The sequence below is a fragment of the Molothrus aeneus genome, chromosome 7, assembly GCF_037042795.1.
Source record: "Molothrus aeneus isolate 106 chromosome 7, BPBGC_Maene_1.0, whole genome shotgun sequence".
In the NCBI taxonomy this organism is placed as follows: Eukaryota; Metazoa; Chordata; class Aves; order Passeriformes; family Icteridae; genus Molothrus; species Molothrus aeneus.
In genome coordinates, this window is record NC_089652.1 from 22,930,970 (window position 1) to 22,955,493 (window position 24,524).

Sequence of the window (24,524 nt, forward strand, 5' to 3'; positions counted from 1 at the left end):
AGAGCGCGGCGCGGCTCGGCGGGGGCGGGCAGCCTGCGGGCAGCTCGCCCGGCGGCCCCCTCCTGCTCGCCCGCCTGCGGACTCCTCCTGCCTCGGCGGCTCCCTGGCCGTTAACCGCCTCCCTGCCGCGGCCCGCCGCGACCCACGGCGGCCAGCGCCGAGTCACGGCCGTCCCGGCCCCGGCCCCGGCTGTCCCGGCGGGATCCGGCCGGCGAGACGCCCCCGGAGCGGGGCTGAACACGGGGCGCCAGGGGTGCACTTTCCCGTGCCTCCCCCCGGCCCCGCCGTGTTCCTCGGTGCCCCGGAGCCAGGAGAGCGGCAGTATCGCCTCCCGCGCCCCGTGTCCGCCGCCCTCCTCTCCACCGCGCTCGCTGTGCACTCGGGATGGGCTCATCCGGCTTCATTTCTGCCCCCTTCCCTCCCTCCCTCCCTCGGTGCTCCTCATTGTTCCACGGCAGCGCACATGTGGGGGGCACCACAGGCAGGGACCAACTCTGCTAGAAAGGCTGAGCCGGGGTAGCCCTCACCCTGTCCTGCCCTGCCGAGCCCTTGCTCCTCCCGGGGTCTGCTCCCTCCAGGGCACGCTGCCGTCGACCCTCGCACAGCCCCATCAGCACCCAGCCCCCGAGGCAGCATTGCCCTGCACGCAGTGTGACAAGCAGGGTGTCCTCCTGCCCCGTCCTGTCCTGCCCGTGGCAGTGGGATCTGCTAGCCTGGCTCGGTCATGAGGTGATGGGTTCAACCTTGAGGCACCAACCACATGGCACCTGGGTCTGTCTCTTCCCAATGCACAACATCTCTGCCAGCAAGTTTTAATCTCTCCCAGTTTCCTGCCTTGGTTTCACCAGCTGGGGACGGAGGGTTTGCTGAACCAACCCACTCACTCACAAGTCAAGCAACCCTCCGTGACACTGCCTTGTGGCACAGTGGTGGGGGAAACACCATCTCCCTGTCCCCAGAGCAAGCCCAGCACTGAGTACCCCCCCCACAGCAGACAGGGCTCTGCTGAGAAGGTGCGTGCCTGGCAGGGAATCCAGGGTCTCCGGAGGACAAGTGATGAGACAGCCGCCCATGAGCGCAACAGAGGCCTCGCCTCTCCTCGGGGACTGCGCCGCAGGTCAGCGTGACCTTCACTGTGCTGCCAATGCCAACGGCAAAGCTTTCCCCAGCCGTCCGGCAAGCGCACATGCATCTTCAATCTTCCCATCGATCTGTGCATGGCACACATGTTTCTGCCTCTCTGTGGGTCAATACAGCATGATAGGCTGCCTCCGGCAAGGAGCACGCACAGCCCCAGCTGCCTGTTTCTCCCTGCCCAGGGGATGCAGCATGCACGTGCCAGCCCTGCACCTCCAGCTCCGAAGGACGTGGTAGGAGCAGGCTGGGCAGGTGACCCAAGCACTGCTGCCACCACAGGTGCCCCAGCCACACAGCCACCAGGGCCCAGATGCTTCCACAGGGACCCTTGGCTCCCTGGGGGATGCTTGGCCCAGCCGGGACCATGGGCGGAAACAGCCTGATCCTGTGGAAGGAGTTTCCATGGAGTCAGCAATGGCCAGCCCTGCGTCTTTGGTCTGCAGAGCTGGATGTGTAGACCCTGCCTGCACCTCTCAGATGCTGTGGTGGCAAGGGACATGAGGGCATGGAGGGTCTGCCAGGCAGATCACCCCATAAGCACAGACCCTGAGGTACAGGGCAAACTGAGCTGTGTGAGTGTGGGACCAGCTGGAGGTCAATGTCCTGTGTGCTGGACAGTCATGGCACAGGAGCAGGACTGTCCCTTAGCTCCCCCCAGGACCCTGTCCTCCATACCAAGGGGATCACGCACCCCTGCTTTCTTTATCCCCCATACCAAGGGGATCACATACCCCTGCTTTCTCTGTCCCCCATACCAAGGGGATGACATCCCCCTGCTTTCTCTGGGCGTCTTCAACTCCATTATTAACTGCCACCTGGACTGGGGACATGTTTCAGCACCATCCCCACAGCATGATCCCCTCCTGAGTGGCCAAAGAGGTAAGTCCTCTCCCATCTCCTTTCCTGGCTCTCCTCTCGTGTTGTACTCTGCTTCTGCCTGCCCATCCAGCAAGGGCAAAGGGATGTTGGGGACTCATCTCCTTGCAGGATTACCCAAGGCTAGAGTGCAGCCAGGGTGGGTTGGGATCAAGCTGTGCCCCAGTGAGTGGCACCCATAGCACAAGCCCCATGCCCAGCTGCAGCTGCAGGCCTTTTACAAGCCATGGAGAGGGGAGGACTATGGCTTCACAGCCAGGGAGCTCTGGGAGAGAGAGCATGCTGGGAGAGACAGTGGGATGGAGGTGCAGGGAGTGGGGAAGCAGCATAGCTTGGGAAGCCAGGCAGTAGGGCTTAGGGACTGCTTTCTACCCAGACAAGGCAAAGAACAAAGCATGCGCTAGGAATGGCTGGTGCTGTCTGCAGTGTGTCAGTGCTGCTGACACGTCTGCAGGTCCCCAAGGTTCCACACTGGAGCCTCTCACCTGTGGCTGAGTGCCTGCACATGGAGGCATGAGGCCACATGGGGGGACTCTGTAGTGTATAGTGGGGCTCATCTGCCCCTTCACCTGGCCACATGCAGCTACAGAGTCTGTTCACCCCCTGATGCTCCCTCATCCACTCCTTGGATAGGATGCTAACAGTCAGGAGAAACACAATGCCCTGGGCTCCTGTGCTGACTTCACCAGCCACTGTGCAAGCCAACACGATGGGAGAGCCAGCCAAGGGCTTGCCAGCAGACTGGGAGAGTGGAGTCTCTCCTGGTTACCCCTGTGCCCCCCAGCCAGGGGAATGCTGATCGTCAGGGACTTGGCACAGGGCCCATGTACTACACTCAGATGGGGGAGGCTGCGGGTGCCAGGGAAGACAGGACTGGAATTCAAAATGATGTTGACAAATCGGAGAAATGGCCTGAAAACAATCAGATACAATTCAAAAGGACAAGAGCTGGGCTGGGGTGGGAAGCAAATCTGCCCAGAAAGCAGAGGGCGAGCGGCTGGAGGGCAGGGCTGCCAAGTGGGCAGGAGGGCAGGACAGAGCCTGGCCCAGCAGTGGGCAGCAACATCAGCTTGTCTGAGTTTAACACCAGACCCCAGGACAATCCCAGGTGGATAAACAAGGCATGCAGAGGGGTGGAACCCTCAGGCAGGACATGTTCTGCAGGTGCAGTTATCTGTGTGAGCAGGAGCTGTTTCCAGATGCCCAGCAGCCAGGCAGATGCTTGGAAAAGCAGCTGGGAGTTAGGAGAAAATAGGAGAAACCTCCTTCATTTGGGATATGGGATCTATCAGTTTAATGTGGGATCTCTGGCAGCCCTGCAACTGCACTGAACTCAGTGAAAAGGACAATGTTGCTCAGGGCTGCGTGAGAAGGAGAATCAGCGTGAGGCATCTGAGGCGTTTGCTGGCGGCAAGGCCTTACTGGGAGCCCTGTGTCAGGTCTGGGACACACATCAAGAAAAATCCAAACTAATTGTATAGAGTTTAGAGGATGGCAGTAACAGAGAGCAGTGATGGAAACTGGCTGGAGACACTGGAGCTTTGGGTGAGAGCAGAGGGGGTTAAGAGGCTGTATCCATGGACAAAATAACAGCACAGAAGGAGGGGGCTTTCTACAACATCAGGGCTCTGACACACCCACAGAACACAGCAGGAGACAGGTGAAGCCTACACATGGGAGAAGCTGGCCCCACAGTCTGCAGGGATGCTTGGTGAACCTAACCCTGCTGTGGTGCCCTCCAGCACCCTCATGGTGATTCATCCCCTCCAAGACACAGGCACTGGCTGTTTCTATTCTTAGCCCAGTCCAGATGAGGGTTTGGATGTGATTTCCCTCTCTTGTCACCCAGCCAAGGGATTGACTCTTCCATACCAAGACCCAAACTCCCACTGCACTCCGTCACTGGTGCTGTGCCACTGCAGTGATCTCACCCTCCCAGCCAGCCTGTGGGACTGCAGCTCCTCAGGAGGGGCACAGGGGATCAGCTCAGGGCACCAAGAGTGACGTGGCAGGGGCAGCCCTGGAGGGTGGGGGACATGGGTGACCAGACAGTTACAGACCTGGGTGGTCAGCAGGCAGCTGTCCAACGGGAGACTCCGATCAGGGAGCTCCCACCTGATATCCTGCTGGCCAAACTGGCCAGGATATGGATGCAGCTTGCTGAGTGCTTTACTGCCAGCCCAAGCCATGAGCTGGCTGCTACGTCTTCCTCGCCAGCTCCTCACACTCCAGAGCTGGCGCTGGCCACGGCCCCACGCCCAGAGGGAAGTGGATCTGGGGCAATCATTACTTTTGATCTAATTGAAGGGAACGTGACTGCGGAGCCCAGCTGGCCGCAGCACTCAGCTCTGCCTCATGCAAGTTGCATCCTCTGAGACCCTTGCAAACACGTTGGCTTAACAAGAACAGCCTCCTTCCATGGCCTCCCCGGCATGCTACCGGCGCCTGCCCAGCAGGTCAGTCTGTGCAGCAAGGACAGCAAGTGCCTCGGCTGTGGGGAGATGTGGGATGACAAGATGTCCACTCCAATTACAGGAGAGCAGGGCTGGCGACAGTGTGATGAGCATGCCAGGCATCAGTGCCTGCTGTGGAGCTGGCTGGGGGGAGGCACAGGAGCAGTAATGCTGCCTGCACCCCACTTGCTGAAACTTCTGCAGCATCCTCCTGCACCCACTGGGAGTGGTGGGAGGGAGCTGGACGCACCAGGGTAGGAGCAGAGCCATTGATGTGAGCACTGTTACCAGCTGCATCGTGCTGGCATGGGGAAGATGGCAGCTCCAGTGTGCACACCAGCCTCACCGGTGGCCCTGGTCCCCAGTTTGGCCCACTGTGACAGATGAAGGGTCCGCCAGGGTCAGCAGACACATGGGAGATGCGGCACCCCATTAACGCACTGACCCTATTTACGTAAACTACCCCCATTAAACACAATACCTTATTAAATGCTTTACCCCAATTAAGTGCAATACCTTAATTAATGCAACACCCCAATTAAAGACAACACTCCCATTCAATTTATTCCTTCATTAAGCACAAAACCTCAATTACAAAGTCTCTTTTGTAAGCTGTGTGCATGAGCTCGCACAAGGTGCCCTGGACACCTTTTGCTGCTGCCAGGAAAGCAGCACTGAGTTTATATGGCTTTTGAGGTCCTGCCTCCAGAAATTTAAGGAGTGGGTTTCGGTAGGATCTGAGTGTAGGAGCTTCTGTTTGATGGCTGAGAGGACAATGCCTGCATCAGAGCTGGGTTAAATCCCATGGACACTCAATGGGATGATGGGTCCAATCCCTGTCTGATCATGGGAGAAAAGGGTTGAGCCCAGGCTGATTCCATGGTATTTAATCCTGGTGAGTGGTGAGATCTCACTTGTCACCCTCCTGAATTCCTCTTCCCAGAAATGCTCACCCAGCCAGCTTTTGCCCCTGTGCCCAGGAAGAGGCAGCGGCAGTGGACACTGTGGAGTTCCCACCCATGTGCAGCAGCCCCTGCCTCTGGTCTCCACCTGAGACAACCCACGTGCCTCAGACCCACGCTGTCCTGGCTCTGCCAGGCTGAAAGCCAGCACCCCCTGTCCATGTTTTGCTTTGACCCTGTCAGTACAAACTACCCCCAAACTGAGCCATTCACTTGACTGCACGGCACAAACAGTCTCATAGAAAGAAAACAAATCTAAAAGCCTCCCAAATCTATGCAGAAGAGCAAAACAGAGTATCCTCCCCAGCAGGATGCCCAGATGTCAGCACAGAGGGTGTTCAGCTTTCCCAGGAGGATGCTCAACCCAGCACCCATCTCCTGACTCCGGATCTGGCAATGCTCGCTGGCCCATGACCAGCAGGAGGTCAGGCTCGGCTGACGCTGCCCTCCAATCCTGCGTGGGAGGAGTGGAGGAAATGGCCTCACCACCCTCAGAGCATCCCCCACGGCTGGAAAGGCTGTGGCAGACGTGACCAGGGAGCGGCTGCATGGCAGCAGGAGCCCTGGCTCTGTGCATGGGCAATGGGATGTGCACAGTCCCTCCTGCCCTCAGCACTGTTAGGAAGGGGAAGGCACCCTGGGAGCCATCGGTGCAGTGTGCAGAGACAGCCATTTGGTTTTACAGCCTTTTATTGCTGCAGCTGGTTGGTGCTCCCTTCTCCCTGCCATCTTGAGGAGGGCAGTGGGGCGGGCTGGCACATGGCCACACTGTGCTGAGCAGCTCGGCAGTGGCGCACCCTCCTGGGGTGCCACTGGGCTTCCACTGCTAGCAAAAACACCAGCACAGCAGGGAAACAGGCTCAGCCCCCTGCTGGGGCAGTCCCCAGCACTATTTCCCTCACAGCCCCTCTGTCCAGAGCCTGAGACCCCCCACCTCCACCACTTGTCACCTGCCTGGCGGTTTATAAAATTTTAAAGTTAATGGTGTAATAAACGCCAATAATTATATTGCAGCTGCAGCGGGGCATCCTGGGATGAATACATTATGGGAGCTGCAGCAGCTGGGCAGAGAGGGCAGCACTGGGAGATGCTCCAGTCAGGCAGCCAGAGATGGACAAGCTTCACCCAGGTCCTGCTGTGAGCGGGACAACCCCTTGTTTAACTCCCTCCCAAGTGACAGCTGAGCAAAGGTGGCTGGAGGGTGGGCAGAGTGGAAGGGTGATGAACGCTGCAGGGCTGAAGGCCAACACAGCAGTGTCAGGAAGCCCAGCACCAGGTTCTTCACTGGAGAAGGGCAGCCTGCAAGTAGCCCCAGGGCAGGGCACAGGAAATGCTGGCACTCCAGGAGCACCCACACCGGGCAGCAGGGCTGCACCCCACTCCTCCATCCCATCTCTGGCCCTGAGGGATGGGAGAAGCTGGACAGGAGTGTGCCCAGCCAGCGGAGCATGCGGATCTGCCCTGAGAGACATCATTCAGCTGCTCCCTCACACTCAGCTGTGCCTGCAGGCCCCATCCTGCCCCAGCCCCTGCAGTCACTGGTACTCAGTGCTGGGTCAAGCACCCTGTGACTCCTCCTAGCCCTGGACTGCTCCTCCTGCACCATCTGCTGTACTTCACCAAGGCAGCTCCTGCTTCCCATTTGGCTTTCCTAAAAACAACAGAGTCATAAACTGCCAGCAGAGCTGCCTCAGCACAGCAATAGGGCTGAGGTTTTAAATGCACCCAAGTCAGGAGGCTGGGAGTTATGGTTCCCCAGACAGCCATAGCTCAGCTGCATGGTGCCCATGATGGTCCTGCGTGTGCACAGCCGTGCGCCACGGGCAAGGGGCAGAGTTAGTGTTACCATGGGAACCATCGCTCCCCATTTTCCAACATTTGTGTGATTAAAACTTCAACCTTAATGCCATAGCTCCACTGATGGCATATATGGTGGGGGCACCCTGCCTGCCCTCTCCAGGTTGCTGGGCAAAGGGGCTGGGAGCCCAGGAGTGCCCCTGCCCCCTGATGGCTGACGAAGATGTGGTGGGCAGACTGGGTCTGCAAGGTGAGTGGGAAACTGGAGACAGTCCCTGGGAAGGGGACCCTGGACTGAGTACAGCATAGGCACAGCACACACGTGGCCACCAAGCACACTGCATGGGCCCCTACTTTGGTCATGAGTGCTGAGGGCAAGGCAAGTGCCCACCTGGCTGTAGAGCACATGGCAAACACGGCACAGATGCTGTGCCAGGGGTTGAGGAACTGGTGCCTTCATCACCCTGTGTGCTCCAAACCCCAGGCACGCTGCTGGCACCAAGTGCATGTTGCAAACTCCAAACATCTCACTGCTCTTCATCTGCGGCATTCTGCAAATAGGGAAAACATCCTACTGTGGAGCACCCTGGAAACATCGACCTCAAAGGTGAGCTGGGCCATTGCAAACATGTCACCATCAGGCACCAAGTGCCATCTCCTTGCAGACTGGCAGCTGGTGCTGAGCATGGAGGGCATTGCTGGAGCCACATGTGCCACAGACACTGAAAACTGTGCTGTGAGCATGGGATGTGTGACGGACTGTGAGCTCTGAGTGCACTGGAGTGAGCCTCAACAGGGACAGCACAGGCTGCTGGCACTGCTAACACAAGAGCTGGTGCTAGCAGTGCTCACAGACTGTGCAGCTGCTCCAAAGCAGGCCAGTGTCCAGCACCACACACAGGCTGGACAGCAGGAACACCGCTAATACTGTGCTGCAAGCTCTGTAAATGGCAAAAGCATCAGGAACCTTGTGCTGACCACATCATGGGCTGCACTCACAGAGCACGCTGTGAGTGAGCAGTACCCTGGGCACTGGGGAGGGATGCAGGGCACGAGCTCACACCTGTGGGAGCGAGTGGGAGCGTGCAGGCAGCGGGAGCAGGCTGTGGGCACCCCACTGCGGGCACCAAGGCTGAGCCCACCACGGGCACCAAGGCTGAGCTCACCACGGGCACTGCACATGCACTGGCACTGGGCACCAAGCACAGTGCCAGCAGTGTGCTGTGAACACTTATCACACCACAGGAACCGAAACACTGAGCACAGCATGGAGAGCTGGCTGGTGGGAGCACGGGCTGTGCTCCAAAGCCAAATCGAACAGACGCAGGGCACACCTTGAATGGAGAGATTGCTGAGCGCTTGGCAAACACAAACCACAGCTGACACCAGATACTGAAGGTGCTGCAAACATCATCAGCGGCGGGGTGCACATCCTGAGCACACTGTGTATGCCGAGTGCTGCTGACACTGAGTGCAAGGGCTGTGTAAATAACAATGATGCCACAGGTATTAAGTGCTGAGCACTCTGCAATTATCAAGCAAACTGTGGGCATCAAGCGCTGCACACGCCATGACTGCAAACACACTGCAGGCACCAATTTGACAAATACACTCCTGATAACAAGCATGTGGCTGGTGCTGAGGGCACTGAAGAGCATGTGAGTATGGGTACAGAGTGCCACAGGCTATTGCAAACACCAAATCTGGCACAGGCAGAATGCCTGGGAATGCTGCACACATCAGCTCAGGCATTGTGTGCGTTGCAAATGCCCAATATAGCACGGGCACTGAATGCCAACCAAATCCTTCACTGGTTCCCAGCTATGTGCTGTGCTATAAGAAACGTGCCAAGTCACCACCCTCTAATGCTAATACAAACACCAAGTGGATGCAGACACCACGCAGTCTCACGCTGACCATTGAGAACTGGTCATGCTGCAGCCAGACCTCTTCCTGTGCCAGCCTCAATGCCCACTGAAAGGAGCAGCTTCTCCAGGTGCTACGAACACCAGAGTTGGTGGCACCAAGTGCTGACACAGCACATGTCACAAACCCACCCCAGGTGAGCCCCAGCAACTACGGCAAAGGCAGCTCAGCCTGGAGGTTCTCCCACACCAGGGTGCGTGGGGTCCTGCCTGTCTCTTGGGGAGCGACAGCCATGCAGTAGTGCCAACAGTGTGGCGTGTGCCGGTGTGCTCAGGGCCTGTTATTTCATTTTCACTTGTCCCATCCCATTAGCACAGCTGTCTGCCACCAGAGAAGGGAAAATTGATGCTAAACGGGATATCAATTTATCATGGAGTGTGTCACCCGCCGCACGGCTCTGCCAGCCGAGCAGCAGCGACGCGCTGCACCAGCCAAGCAGCACCTGTAATTAACAGCTCGTCAGCCTCCCCCACTCCTGCAGCCTGGGCACCAGCTGGCGGGTGTGGTACGGGGAATCCCAGCTGTGGTGCCACCCTCCACCTCTGCCAGGACCCTGCCATCACTCCCCAGGGCCATGCGTGCCCACCTCCCAGCCAGGGAGAGAGGCAGTCAGCAGGCTGCATGTGGGTGTACCGGGGATGCCAGCCTGAGGAATGGCTTGGAGAGAGAGGTTTGCCCCCTGCCTCAGCCCTGCCTCAGCCTTTTTCACCCTGCCCTGATCCCGCCCAGCACGAGGCAGAACTGCAACTCAAGTGGTGACAGTGCCCAGTGAGCAACGAGCCAGAGCCCAGCTCCCGGGCATGAGTTACAGCTGCTGCCTGTGCTCAGTGAGACATCAATCCTGTCGGGTGGCGGGGACAGAAATGGAGAGTTCAGCGTGCCGGGAAGGGGCAGCAGGATGGGCCATCAGTCCTGGGCAGGAGGGTGAGATGCCAGCACAGGCAAGGCTGGAGGGCACCCACTGAGACAGCCCCTGCCCACATCCCCATGTTTACCCCTGGTGCCCCTGGGTGCCCCCAGCCCCAGGAGAATGCAGGCTGTTGTGCCCAGTCCACGCTGCCCAGCTGACAGGCCACAGCAGGAGGGATGGGCCAGATGTGGCTTTCCCCAGGCCTGGGATGCCAGTGGCCATACTGTGGGAACAGAAAAGAGGGAAGGGCCTACTGGGACAACCTAGTGCAGAGCCAGGAATAGGGTCCCAACCTGGTGCCAGAAAAATCTCTAGGTGTTTTTGTATGAGCAAAACCATCTCCATTCCTGCTACTCCAGGCTGCTCAGCTGTGCTCCCCTCAAAGCCCCTGCCATACAGGGGTGCTGCAATCACACAGCCCTTTCCCCACTGGAGATGGCAGGAGCGGGACCGAACCCCACCTATCCTCAGCCGGGCACTACCACCCCTGCCCTGCCCCCCGCATGCCCGAGTGGTGCAGCAATGGCAGTGGCTGTGGCTGTGGCAGTGGCTGTGGCAGTGGCTGTGGCAGTGGCTGTGGCCGTGGCAATGGCAGTGGCCGTGGCCATGGCATGGTGGGAGGCAGTGGGTGAGCACGGAGGCCAGCTGAGCTGAGGCTGTTTGCAGCTTTGATGTTAAACAGCCAGAGATGAAATGCATGGCCCGGGGCTGGGTCCCTTGCAGCCAGCCGCTGGCCAGCCTCTGGCTGCGGAGCCGCGCGCCAGAAGCGCTGGGGCCGATAATTGGATGCATGTTTCTTCCAATGAGTTTGTATCATTTTTATGTAAATTTGACATTTTCCTGATGTTCTGTAATGTGCACAAAGCAAGTGCCGCTCCTGCCGTCGGCAAAGCCTATTTCCTTCCTGTCTGAAGTGCTGTGTTGATTTAAGGGCCTGCTAATACGCACAGCCAGGGCCCCCCCGTGCACACACACGTGCTCACACGTGGCTCGCTGGCTCCGATCTGTCTCCACCAGTCTCACGTGCTGCTCCCAAGCACCTTACCCCATGTCCTGCACCGGGACACCATGGAGCTGGGCTCCCCAGGAAAGCAAAGCACCTTCTTTATCCATCTCACGTGCCACCAAGTGATGCTGCTTGGCTGCTCGGCTCATCCTCATGGAGGTGAAGAGGTTTCCCCATGCCCTGTGTGGAAGGAATGCCACCGGCAGTCCCTCGGGGCTCTTTCATCTCCTATTGGAAAGTAGGAGGAGTTGAGAGCCCAGGAGCCAGAGCAGGAGGAGAGGAAACAGCAACCAAGAGTCACCTTTCTGGCAGCACAAGGAGGTGCTGCCAGTTAACCACTTTCAGGGGACCGTGCAGTGGGAGCTTTGGACATTGCTGCTTGGGAGCTGCCAGAGGGGCTGGGTGCATCTGTCCAGGCATCCCGTGGCACTTCTGGGCAGGGCTCCCATGTCCTGGCCACGGACCACCTGCCTACGGGCAGCAGCTGTGGCACTGGGGGTGCCTTCCTTGGGGTGGGGGCACCTCAGCTCCCACATCCCCGGTTTCTTGTGCCGCATGCTTTTCCCGGGCTCTGTCTGTGGCGCAGGCGAGTGGGTTTCAAAGGCAGTGCTGCTATTTAAAGCCCTTATTGTTCGCGTCCTTGACACCGACAGCTACATCCTGCTGTCGTTCGATGTGAGCGCATCCTGGCCCGGCCAGCCAGAGGAAGGCAGCTAATGAAGAGCAAGTGCAAAGACGCCTCTTCTTTGTCCTGTTCACAAAGCAGCTTCCCAAACAGTCCCCCTCCGCCCTTCACTGAGCAGCTATTTATAGTTCCCCTTCCCCAGGGCATGCTGGGAGTTTCCTCCAGACAGTGATGCCCTGGGATCCCTTCAATGGGCCACAGAGATGAAGGCTTTGTGACCCCTCAGCCCTGAGAGCTGATAGCAAATCCCATCCCATCCTCGCATGCTCCCCTTCCAGAGACAGCCTTGAGGACAGCTGGATCAGCCAGGGCCAGGGGGAGAGTGGGCTTCCCACAGGGTCATCTCCCTACCCAGCCCTGGCAGCCAGTGGTCCTGGGGGAGCTTCTCCATCTGGGCAGCATAGCTGCCTCTCTCCTCTTCATTCCTGTAGGCAAGCACACATCTGCTGCTGCTGCTCCCCTGCCTGCCTCGGGCACAGGGCTGCGCAGCTGTGGGACCCAGCGGAGGGCTGAGTGCCCCATCTGAACCCTGTGTGCCCGGGGCACCCTGTCTCCTGCCCCCCATCACAGCGGGCATCTGCGGTACCCCCGTGCCAGGTGCTGCTCTCTCCAGCGAGAGGCTCTGACAGGAAATTAAAGATTAATGTTCCCCGCGGCACCTGTGCCAGCGGCGCCCACGGTGCTGAGGACGTGCCCAGCATGGAAACCTGGGAGCTGGGGGGGCGGTGGGCAGGCAGAGGTGCCTGGGGCATTTGACCAGAGAGCAGGGGGGCTATGCAGGGGGCAGAGGTGGCATGAGGAGGGAAAGGATGTGCCATGTGCCCTATGCCCTGTCACTGCATTGTGTATCCAGTGCTGGGCAGGGAAATGCTCCTCTGCAGACAGGTCAGGGTAGGGGTTGAAGGGGCTAGAGAGGCAGCTGCAGAGGATCACAGGTCTGGAAGTTCTGTGCAGAGCCCTCAGCCCCTTCCCCACCTCCTTCAGGGTGGGGAGCCACCAGTCCCTTGAGGAGACACCTCAGGGCAGGCCAGGGGATCCAGCATGTGGCTAACTGGCCACCTGGCACAGTGAGCAGGCCATGCAGCTGAGCAGGCAGCACCATGCCAGGAGCATTTCCTCCCTCCCACTGGGAGGGGATTAAGCTCAGCCAAGCTCAGGCTGGCAGTGGCCATGCCCACACAGCTGCATGTGTGGCTGCAGCTGCCTCCTCCACTCCCAGTGCAGCCGGGTATTGCATCCTGCTGCACCCACCGCCTGCTCCTGGGGCAAGCCCCCCTGCTCCCAAGGCACCGGTCTGTGCCAGATCCCATTGCACCCTGTACCAACTCCCACGGGCACACACTAAGGCCCACGAGGGTGGTGGCACCTGGTCCCCCACTGCCTGCCCTGGACAGGCACCCACCACGACCATGGGTGTCTCCCCAGAAACACCGGGCACCTTGGTGTGCAGGGCTATGGTTTTGTGAAATATGGCCCCTATAAATCCCGTCGTGTGCGTGCCATAATTCTCAATATATTTTCAAATATACTTCAATTATTTTTCCCATATATCATGGGGAAATTGCATTGGCGAGTGGCGGCACTAAGCAGGGAGCGCGTGGCGGGGCGGCATTAATAGGATTGTGCATGGTATTATGCATGAGGTCGTTCAGGACACAGTGGGGAACCTCCCGTGCTCCAGAGAGACAGGAAGGAATAAATCAGGCTATTAGCCCAGCACCTTGCTCAGGTCTGCAGGGGATTAATCTCTACAGCGTGTAGAGATCCCAGCTGGGCTCTCTCCCTGGGAAGTCTCCCTGGGCTGTTCTCGGAAGCTCTGTCCCACTCTCTGCCCAAAGCACCAGGGAGCAGAGGCAGTGCTGAACATGCCAGACTCACCAAAGTGGATGTGACATCTCTCTGGAGAGTGGTTTACCATGACCACAGGCAGGGCAGTCCCTGGGCTGTGTGTGGAGACTGGTGTGATGCTCTGGGAAAACGCTGGGTATCTTGGCCCTTCTCTGGAAAAGCCTCATCCTTGGCTCGAGCTCGCAGGCCTCGTTCCAGCCCTGTGTGAGGCCCTAGCCGCCTCGAGCCCCACGCTGCAGGAGGGCGCCATGGGCACCCTTGCTGTATCTCAGTGTAAGACAGCAGCTGCGCCAGCAGCACCTGAGAGAAGCCGCAGCCCTCAGGACAGGCGCGTATAATCAGCCAGGACAGTCACATTTCCTTCAGCTCGCCATGAATATTTATGCAATTTGTGCAGAGCTGCCAGAGCCGATCTACTGAGCCAGAGGGGAGATGGCAGCCTGGGCCCCTGGGTCCCCTGGGGAGCTCCCTGGGGCTGGTCCCTCTTGTCTGGGCTGCTGCACACCCCTCCAGGACACCACTGCCAGCAGAGAGATGGGACGTGAGGGTCCTGGGAGCAGTGGGAATGGATGTAAGGAACCTCAGTGTCAAAGGTGGGGCTGGACAATGCTGTGTTGTGTTTGCAGAGGGAACGTTTGGACTAGCCACTAACCCCATGAACAGCACCAAAAGCAGGTCCTGGAACCTGGGCTTGTGGACCACTCACCTCCTGCATGTTCATCTGGGAGAGCCTGGAAGCATTAGCACCACATGAGCTGCTGCAGCTGAGGGGGAGCCCAGGATGCAAGCAGCAGGAGAACTTGGTTCTATCTCTCCAGGGGGTTTCTGTGTGAGGACAACTGGAATTCCTACAGAGGCCAGACATCCAGGGCGGCCTGTACTCTGGTAGCACACAGGATATTCATTCCTGTGCATAGGGCTTGGCCCACTAAGAGCAATGAAGAGGTTCCTGGTGCTTGGCAGATGCCACCCTGGCTGGGTCCTTGGGCGTGCCTGGCCCTGCAGTGGTGCCCCAGAGCAGGCAGGGGGGTGAAGGACCTGCAGGGCCAGGGCATGGGTGCTTCCCAGCAGCGACAGAGCTGGCAGTGCCAGAGCAAGCAGTGAGTGCAGGTGAGGTTTACAGTAAAGGGAAAAACAAATTATTAATCATGAGAGCAGCCCCAGCCGGGCTGTCAGGGCCGCATGGGCTCATGAATATTCAGCATCGGGCTGAGCACTAAATCTCATTTAAATGTCAGGGACCATTAGGCAGACAGTGAGGGGGCTGGGATGGCAGCTCCCCACTCTGTGCCAAGCCCTGCATCAGACAGAGGGGCTGGGACTGGGGTGCTGGCACCCTGCTGGCATGGCTCACAATAGTGCTTTGTGTGTCCTTAGTCCAGCACCTGGGTGCTCCTTGGGGGTGTCTGAGACTCCCTGACACCTCTGTCAGCCCCAAATATCTTCTGATTTCTGATGGGGGCTGAAAACCCACACCAAACACCTTAGAGATGCAGACACTGTGAACTGCATGTTCTGCTCCCTTCTGGCAGAGGAACAAACCCTAAAGGATCACCAAAGGATCAGGTTCAGCCTGGCAGGACAGTTTCCTGGACCCTGGCATCCCAGCCAATCCTCCTTACTCCTCAAAGCACACACAGGAGAAGATCCATTTTCTTTCCTGGACACAGAGCTGGAGGGATGCCAGAGGGGCATCCAGAGGGATGTCTAGGAGGACTGAAGCCATGCCAGGGGGGTGCAGGCAGGACGCTCAGGGCTCTGCACTCTTGAAACTCTCCTTTGGAGCCCATTCTTGGTCAGTGCCTGGGCACCATCTCTCTTGAGCCACCTGCCATCCATGCTTAGGGTGGCTGGTGGCTCTTGGTGGTGCCCGCAGTGGTGGCAATGGCAGGAGGCAGCAGCAGGCAGCAGGAAGGAGCAAGCACTCCTGGGCACTGCCTCCCTGTGCTGGCACTCACACTCTCTCCAGCTCAGCAGGGGCCTGGCAATTACACGGATACGTTTAAGCTCTTAATCCTACTGAAGATTATTCCAAGGTCGGGGCACCAGACAGGTCCCCATGCGCTGCAGGCTGTGGTGCATCCTTGCTGCCATCTGCCGGGACAGCCCAGCTCAGGGCATGCTGGCACCCGGCACACAGCAGCCCTTCCCAGCCTGGGCCACCAGCATCCCTCCATCCATGGAACTGGCCAAAGCCTTGAGCCTGCTGGCGTCTCCTGAAGGCTGGGGTGGGTGACCCTGCTGGCAGGCTCTCCCAGGTGCCAGGCACCAGGTGCCAGCCACTGCTACCACCCCTGGCTCTCCAGCCTCCCAGCTCTATCAGCTCCCTGGTTTTGTCTCATGGTGCTCCATGGGAGGCATGGGTGGCCTGAAGAAGAGATCGCTCCAGCAGGGCAGGAAACATCTCGGACTTGTTATGGGTGTGGCTGGGGATCCAGAGCTGCTGTGTGCTCATCCAGGGTAACACTGAAGCTCAGAGCTGCAGAACAGTGCCTTAGCTTGGGTCTGAAGAACCTTGGCAGCCAAAGAGATTGCTCACAAGTTCTAAAACTTTTATAATTGCTGGTATTGGCAGGTGATCTGAGAGTAACAAGTGGCTCGAAGATGATGCAAACCAACATGGGAGCAGATCTGAAGCCCACTGCAGAGCAGGGCCATTAACTGCATCAGCTCATGCCCTGGGCCATGCTGGGGTCTCCCCCAGACCCCTCCAGATGAGCAGGTATGCTTTATGGGGCCATGGCCCCAGCCCCAGGCAGGCAGTGGGATTGATTATAACTAAAAGGAGGGAATGTGCCCAAGACAGGCAATAGGTGCTCAGCCTGGGCAGTGGCACACGGGATTCCCCCTCCTGCCGTCTGCATTGCTCATTGGAAATCAGCACCCACTCCTCAGCATGGCCTCGGTTCCTCCCTGCCTGCTGCTGACAGCTGATGGAGCCCTGCAGGACCTGGCATTTCCTCCCTGGGAAGATGTGTAAATGCTGCAATCCATCACTGTCCCATCTCCTGTGGCAGGCCAGCTGGCCAAGGACAGGGCTCTGGGATGGGTGTGGTGTCTGGCATGACTGGCTGGAGAAAGTGGGACTCCCAGGAGACAGGGAGAGAATCATGCACGCAGTGTGTTTGGGTGCTGTGGGTGACCACACTGCACCATTTGGATCCACAGCTGACATCAAGCTCACCCTGCTGGGCAGGGGCAGAGCCCAGAGCAGCATTTTGTACGATCATCACCTCCAGAATCCTAAAATCCCCTCAGCAAGGTGCTTCTCCTGCTTGGCACTTGGTCCCTCCTGCTGCAGGGTGTGCTGGTGGCCAGCCCTGGGTTGCCCTGCTCTCCCCTCCCAGCAGTGCAGCCATCCCACACAGCACACACAGACACAGCATGGCACACACACTGCACCCCCTCCTCTCACACCCCCAGCCCCTGCAGCTGCTGCGCCCCAAACCCCTGCATCTCCTCCTACTACTGCTTGGGAAGGTAAAAGAAAATATTAATGATTATTAGGAAGAGCTAAAGCAGAATTGCAAATGTTATTTCTCTGGTAGATGGATGATAGCAGGATGGATGATAGATAGCTGGATGGATGGATCTCTTTCCCTCCAAGCTGTAACCCCCTTCCAATCGCTCCCTCCGGAGCGCTGCTGTCACCTTGTCTCTGCTCAGAAGGGCTTTTACTGGCTCACTGGGGGATGCACGAGAACAGGTTATTAATACATGGAGAGGGGGATGGAATCCATTTGACTTGAAAATAGCTGAGAAACTGAACGGCACTTCTAAAATCTGCTTTTAATCAGAAGGAAAAGAAGAGAAGTTTGAACAATTAGGGAGTAATGAAGAGCTTTGGAAAAAAAAAGCTCTCTGAAGATTAGCTAAGATTTTTACAGCACTTCAAGCATTTAAAGAGCTATGCTGGTATTGAGCAAAACGATGCAAATATTCCCTCTGAAAATCAGAGGTGGTGGGATTGACAGCAAGTGCCAGAGCCTGGATGTCCACAGGCAGGCACAGCACTGGTTTGCTGCAAGCAGCGATGCTGTGCTGTCTGCAGGGCACCCAGGGCAGGCCAGCAGCAGGTGACAGCAGCAGGGCTCACCTGTGCCACTGCCCGTGAGAGGAAATGGGAGCATGGCCAGGAGGCAGCCCCGGCTTGGCCGTGGATGGAGAGCCATGGTGGGGTCTCAAGTAGAAGTGCAGCCACCATGCAAGGCTGGACCCATCCCAAGCCCTTGGCAAGAGAAGGAGGGGTGATCCCCTATGGGTTTGGCTTTTGTGGGTCCAAGGATGCCCAGCATGGGCAGGGACTGCTGACAGCACATCCCTGAAGGAGAGCACATGGAAAAGCTTCCTCAGGCGCTCTCTGAGGCTCAGAGAGAGGCTGGGCAGCCGTGACACGAGCATTCCCTGCCCTGAGCCAAGCCCTGGCCTCCGGCAGGCGGGGCAGCCGCCAGGCAGTCCGTCCGTCCATCCCAGCCGAGCTGGCGGCTGCTCCGTGCCAGTACCTGCCAAGGGCCCGTCACCAGGAGGTGAGCGCGGGGGCTGCACAGCCGTGCACAGCAGCAGCTGGGTAATTTTCATGCTAAGTGAAAAGTAAAGTGCACAGACTCTTTATTAGAGCGAGCACGGTGCGGGGAACAATGAAGGCAGTGATGATCGTTAACTTTCTAATCGGAGGAGAAAAGTCCTCAATGCAATTTTTATGGTAATAACATCGACACTAAAGATAATTGCTCCCCGCGTCGCGCTTAGCGCCAGGAAACTGTTTGGGAAAAAAACATCAATTTGCAGGAACTGAGCCAAAGTTTCCTTAAGGCAGCTGTTCCCTGTGCCACCCCGTCCCCAGCCTATGCCGGCACTGGCCGCTGGCCGACCCCTTGCCCTTCCAGCTCTGCCCACGCCTCATCCCTTGTGCCAGCCAGGCTGGGTTTGCACCGTGCCGGTGCTGCCTTTCACAGCATCGGCTCCTGGGGCTCAGCTCAGCAGGAAATGCTGGAGACGGTGCAGCCCACCTCTGCGGTGGTGGAAGAGGGCCAGAAACATTTTGGGTGATGTGATCGAGCAGCGCTCATGCTGCAGTGAAGGGGACGGGCAGGGCTGCCCCGTGCGCCGGGACCACCGCGAGCAGGGAGGAATGGGAGCTCGCCCTCCCTGGGGAATAATAAACACAGGAGAAATTACAGCCAGGTGACATTTTAACGAGCTGGCGTCCTGTGTGGCATTAATATTCCAGGGGCTGCAATTCCCTCGTGGGTGTTTGAGAGATGAAAAAAAATCCCAGCCCAGTAAAATCAAATAAATAAATCTCTGCCTAAGCGTGGCGTCTCCCCCGCCCCCGGCACGGAGCGGGTGGCACGCGGTGTGATTTCCCCTGTGATCCCCTGCCGCCGAGCAAGCAATCGTCTCATCTTTGAGCGTGGCGGCAGGATGATTTATCCCGGCTCCCGGCGCCCCGGCTGGGGCGAGAGCGCGGGGCCGGGGATGATGCATTGGGCAGGAGCAGGGGTGGCGGCGGGGGGAAGGCAGGGGAGCAGGGTGCGCACACAGGCCGCCACTCAATTCTAAATTAATTTTAATATTTGACAAATCAAATCTACTTAGGTGAGCCATGGGCCATGCAAAGGAGATTTATGAGGGTTTGGAGCTGTCGGTTGCACGTGCAGCCCTTATTGGCCGCTGCTTGATGGGGTTCCAGCACTCACAGCATCACCAGCTCCCCCTCCCCAGGAGCAGGGATGCACACAGTGAAACAGCATAGCAGTGGCAAGAAAAATGTCCCAGAATCTAAGTCCTGGTTGTTAGGCTGTCAAGAGTGACAGACCCTTTGCCTGCCCCAGCTCTAAGCCCACTGGCAGATCTGGCAGGCAAGGCACAGTCCTGGCTATAGCTGGATGTGGTACCTGATTGATACCCAGGATGTCCCTGGGAACTCCAGCTAACCTAGAGAAGAGCAGCCAGTTCCAGCCTGCTGGGGATGATGCTGGAGCAGTTTCCCATGGGCTGGGGGGACTTTAGGTCTGTGGAGGGAAGAGCCATGCGGGGAGCAGGTGGTGGTGTGCAGGGTGTGCAGAGCCATTCGCCTGCAGGACCATTTCAGTCCCAGCTACATCAAGCCCACAGATTCATGGGCCCTGGGAGGTGACAGGAAACCTGATAGGTTTTAAGACAGCAACATGCCCTGAATCTACAAGGTGCCTGAGCAGGCGAGGCAGGGAATCCAAAATGTTTACAGCCTCAAGGGACTGCGGAGCAGTGAAGGCAGGCTGGGCTGCCTGGGATGAGATTTCCATGCTGGGGACAGACTGCTGCCATCCCTAATGTGCTGTTGGAAATCTCTCCCTCCGCATGGGCATCCCCTCAGCAGCTCTGCAGAACTGGTACCTGATGTGAGACCAGGGGAGACTCAGGGAAGCCCACTGCCCCTGAGCTGAACCCTCTCCTGTGGCAAAGCCCCAGCATGGGGGCTCTCCTGGATTGCAGAGGTCTTTCACAGTGATCCTAGAGAGGGGTCTTTAGTGCTTTCTGCCCCAAAGCCCCTCACACCTGCCTGTGGGTGAGGACCAGCCTGTACTTGTTTCTTCTCGCTGATTACTTGGCACAGTCAGGCAGCCATGCCCCAGTGCTCAGGCAGGGAGACCAGGGCTGCCCTCCACCAGCCCTCTCCTGCAGGATGCTCTTACAGAGATGCAGCACTGGGCTCTGTGCTGCAGACCAGCCCCATGTCTGGCTGCAGCCTCAAGCTGGAATATCTCAAGGGACCTACAGCATATCCCTGTGTTGAGGGACACACAGTGATCCAGAGCCCGTGGCAGGGCAGGCAGCCTTTCCAGCTCCTCCAACAGCAAAGAGGCAAGTGGTGCACAAAGCTCAGGCCAGCCCAGAACCCCGGGTGGCTCCATTTCCTGTTCTGCCTGAGCCTCCCCTAGCTCCCACTCTAACAGTGGCAGAGCTCTCCAACTGCTCCAGGTCTGCCAGAGAACAGCCAAGGGCCAGGGCAGAGACGTGAGGTAGAGCAGAGACAGCCTGCATGCAGGGATGACATGTACACCTACACCTTGCAAGTCTTACACTATAAAACAGAGACCACAGAGGTCTCAGAGGACTTTAAGAAATCTCTGCAAGTTGCCTGGGCCAGTAGGGACCAGCTTTCAGAGGTGATGGATGTAAGGAGAAGGCATTTTCCAGCCCCTGCCTGGCCCTGTGCTTGGTCAGGCCCCCAGCTGGGCATGGGTGGCAGCTGCTGCATCCCAGCATATCCCTGCACAGGAATGAAGAAGGATGGATGGAGGACCATGCCTCTGGGGCTGTGAGCTTCATCCCCACAATGGCACACAGTTCCTGATGGCCCTCTCCAGCCCACCTCCAGCCCTACAGCTGCCCCATCCACAGCAAACAGTGCCAGCCCTGGTGATGCACAGCCCATGGGAAAGCGGGCACTGTGTTACAGCTCCAGCTCTTAGCAGAAGCGTATGTTCCCATAAAATATCTACATTTGGATGCAGAGATTTTCAGGGATTGGAGAACGCTGTGCTGATAATTAAACATCTGCTCTGCATTTGTCTGTCTTCCTGCCACAATGTCGCTCCAGCCCTCATTCCCCCCTCCCTGTCCTCTGGCAATCAGTCTGGACAGCATTCCCTGCTCAGTGCTCTGTCCTGGCCCTGAGCCACAGCATCCTGGGCCATGGGTGCTGGAAGAGAGATGGCAGCTCTGGGCACCCTCGGAGCAAACAGCAGCTTCACTGCCAGCACCCACAGTCTTTGAGAGGCTGCAGAGCCAACAGCCTCTCTGTGGCTTGCACCAGCCCAAACAGTTCCTCTGAGCCCCACCGAGCATTGCCAGCCAGTGCTTGTCCATGCATAGTTCCCCTGGGCAGAGCAGGCAGCTGCCGCCGCCATGCTGCAACAGGAGAGCATCAAAACAAGTTCCAAATTGATCCCAGAGACTCTCCTGCAAGCCCCAGTCATGTCCTGCTAGGAGCAAGCGTCTGCTCTAGTTACTGTCTCCTAGGAGAGCACTGAGGCCTTCAGGCTGTCACAGGAGGAGCAGACCCAAACATGACATCTCCATGGAGCCCAGGCTATGGCAGGCAGGGCCACAGCACCACTGAGCAGATGGCACCAGGACCTGGATCGATGGGGGCTGGCTGGGGCCCAGGGGGGTTCTACCAGCTCCTACAAGGTTGGGCTGGTGGAGGGATGAGCTCAGGAAAGGGCTGGGTTCCTTTCCTAGCTGTGGTACCTGACCCCAGCCTCTGGCCAAATGCCCAGCAGGGCTGAGCTGGGGCAGCCGTCCCTGCCCACACTGCTGGCCCTGAGAACTGCATCCTGCCTGCCCTGAGAGCTGCACTGCCTGCCTGCCCTGAGAGCTGCACTCCCTGCTTGCCCTGAGAGCTGCACTCCCTGCTTGCCCTGAGAGCTGCACTCCCTGCCTGCCCTGAGAGCTGCATCCTGCCTGCCCTGAGAGCTGCATCCTGCCTGCCCTGAGAGCTGCATCCTGCCTGCCCTGAGGAGCTGCATCCTGCCTGCCCTGAGAGCTGCACTCCCTGCCTGACCACCAGTGGCAAGCTGGGGCACCTGCAGTGCCGTGCCACATGGGCACTGCCAGCAGCCACACCAGCACCTCTGCCCTGGGACCCAGAGCCCCGCGGGGTGCCAGCATCCTTGGGGACAGCACCCTGCTCAGAGTGGGGTTCCAGAGCTGAGGTGGGCACAAGGATGGGGGAGGCTGTGCGGGGGGCACTGCAGAGCACCTGGTGCAGCACTCCAGCCTGTGCCAGCAGCATGCCCCCCTTCACCAGGGCTGCCCTTCCTGCCATCCCTTGTCCCCTGCCTGCTCCCTGCCCTGCCTCCAGGCCCACACACTGTTTGTCACACTTGTCATCATGGCAGGGGAGAGATTAGCCGTAGACCCTCCGCTCCTGCCCCAAGCCACTGATTCATATTCATGAGACTTCAAAGCATCTCTCTGGCTCTCCTGCACCAAACCTAATCCTCTACTGCAGCACTGTGCCAGCAGCCCCAGCCCTCCTCACTCTCAGCTCCAGGCTGGGAGCTGGCAGCCCCACAGCCCTCCTGCCCTGGCTGACCATGGCCATGCAGCCACACACCCACCAGCCACAGACGTGGGGAAATGCTCTGCACCGTGGGGTGGCTGCCATGGGAGCCACAAAAACAGGGGTTAGGAGCACAGAGGCGATGGCTTTTGTGTCCTCACCTGCACCTGCCCATCCCTCCACCTCTCAGGGCTGTCCCTGCAGTACCCTGCCTGGACTGCCAGCCCAACAGCAGCTGGGCAGCTCCATCAGGAATCACCAGCCCAATCCCTGCAAGGATTGCAGTCATACCAACAGTCCTCTGTAGAGGATGGTTGATACAGGTGCCCCACAGCCCCCTACAAACCTGGCACAATCAGCCAGCAGCAGGCCTTGGAGGGGCAGTGCTGAGGGGCAGCTGGGTATTCAGAGCACAGCCTTGCTGGGCAGCCTTCCTGCACCCACCTGTGACAAACCCTGCAGCACTGTACCCACAGAGAAGTGGCAGGGAACGTGCTGGAAGCATTTGGAGGTGCAGGCAGCACCACAGTGAGTACCTGCTCCCAGCCTGCCCCGGCAGAGTTGTGGGGCAGAGAATGGGAGGAAAAGGCACCCAGGAGTGTTCTCCCCCACCCACTGCAGTGTGGGGGCAAGCAGGGCTGCAGGGCCACCCCAGAGCTAACTGGGCCACCTGCAGATACAGCTCAGCACTCCACAGCAGGATCACATTGGGGTCAAACACAGGCAGCCCCACACTGACAGCCAGTGGTACCGTGCCACCTGCAGGTGCTGGCAGCCCCATGCCAGCCCTGGTGCTGGAGCTGGGAAGGTTCTGGTTCTGCGTGCAGGTCCTGGCCGTGGGCGGGCAGCGGGCGGCAGGTCCCCCACGGAGCCATCTCCTCCAGATGGTGAAGGCCATTAGAGCCGCTCTCATGCGCATGGAGCCATAAAGTTTATGGGGCTCATCATTTAGCTGTAATGGAAATAGTTAAATCTGTCTCTGTTTAAGCAAACTCTGCCCTCGTGGGAGCGCTCGGCGCAGGCAGGCAGAAGCCTCCAGTGGCCAGCGGGTGCCTCTGCTCGCCATCCGTCACCCACACGCCTGGGACATCCAACCCTGGCACTCCCACCTGGCACATCCAACCCTGGCACTCCCACCTGGGGCACCTGGGACATCCAACCCTGGCACTCCCACTGGCACCTGGGACATCCCTGCCATGTCAGAATGGGGATGGGCAGTGATCCCTGCACTACCAGCCCCAGTTTCTCCTCAGTGCAGACAATGCTAGAACCAAATTTGGGGCAACCAGGCAAGATTTGGGACTGCATAAATTCCCTGAGAGCAGAGGCTGAGAGGTAATGTGCAGAGAGGCACGCAGAGAGGGCAGGGAGCAGCAAGAAGGATGGTGCCTGTCTGCTTCAGGCAGGGCACCTGCAGCTGTGTAGGGGTGAGGATTTGGTCAATGGATTTGGCCACTGCAGAGCTGCCCCACAGGGCTTTGGCCCAGCAGCCCCAGCAGGACCCAGAGCCTGTCAGAGCACTCTACATGGGGCAGAAGAGCAGGTGACACACCAAAAGCCACTTTCCATTCCTCACAGGCACCCTCAGAGCTGGGCAAGGAGATATGATCCCAGCACAGCCCAGGCTGTGAGCCTTCCAGCAGGATCTGGTCAGGAGAAGGGTGAGAGCAACCCCTCAGTGCCTCACAGCACCCCTCAGCCCTGGCCTGGGGGTGTGGGGCTGAGTGCCCAAATGTAAGCTGCCAGTGTGTTTATGGAGGGCCAGATTCCCCCACGGGGTGGGTGGGGGTGCTGACCTGGGATGGGGTGAGACCCTGGGGCTGCTGCCACTGCTGGAGACACCCATACTTTGCCAAGGTGGTGCTAGGAGCT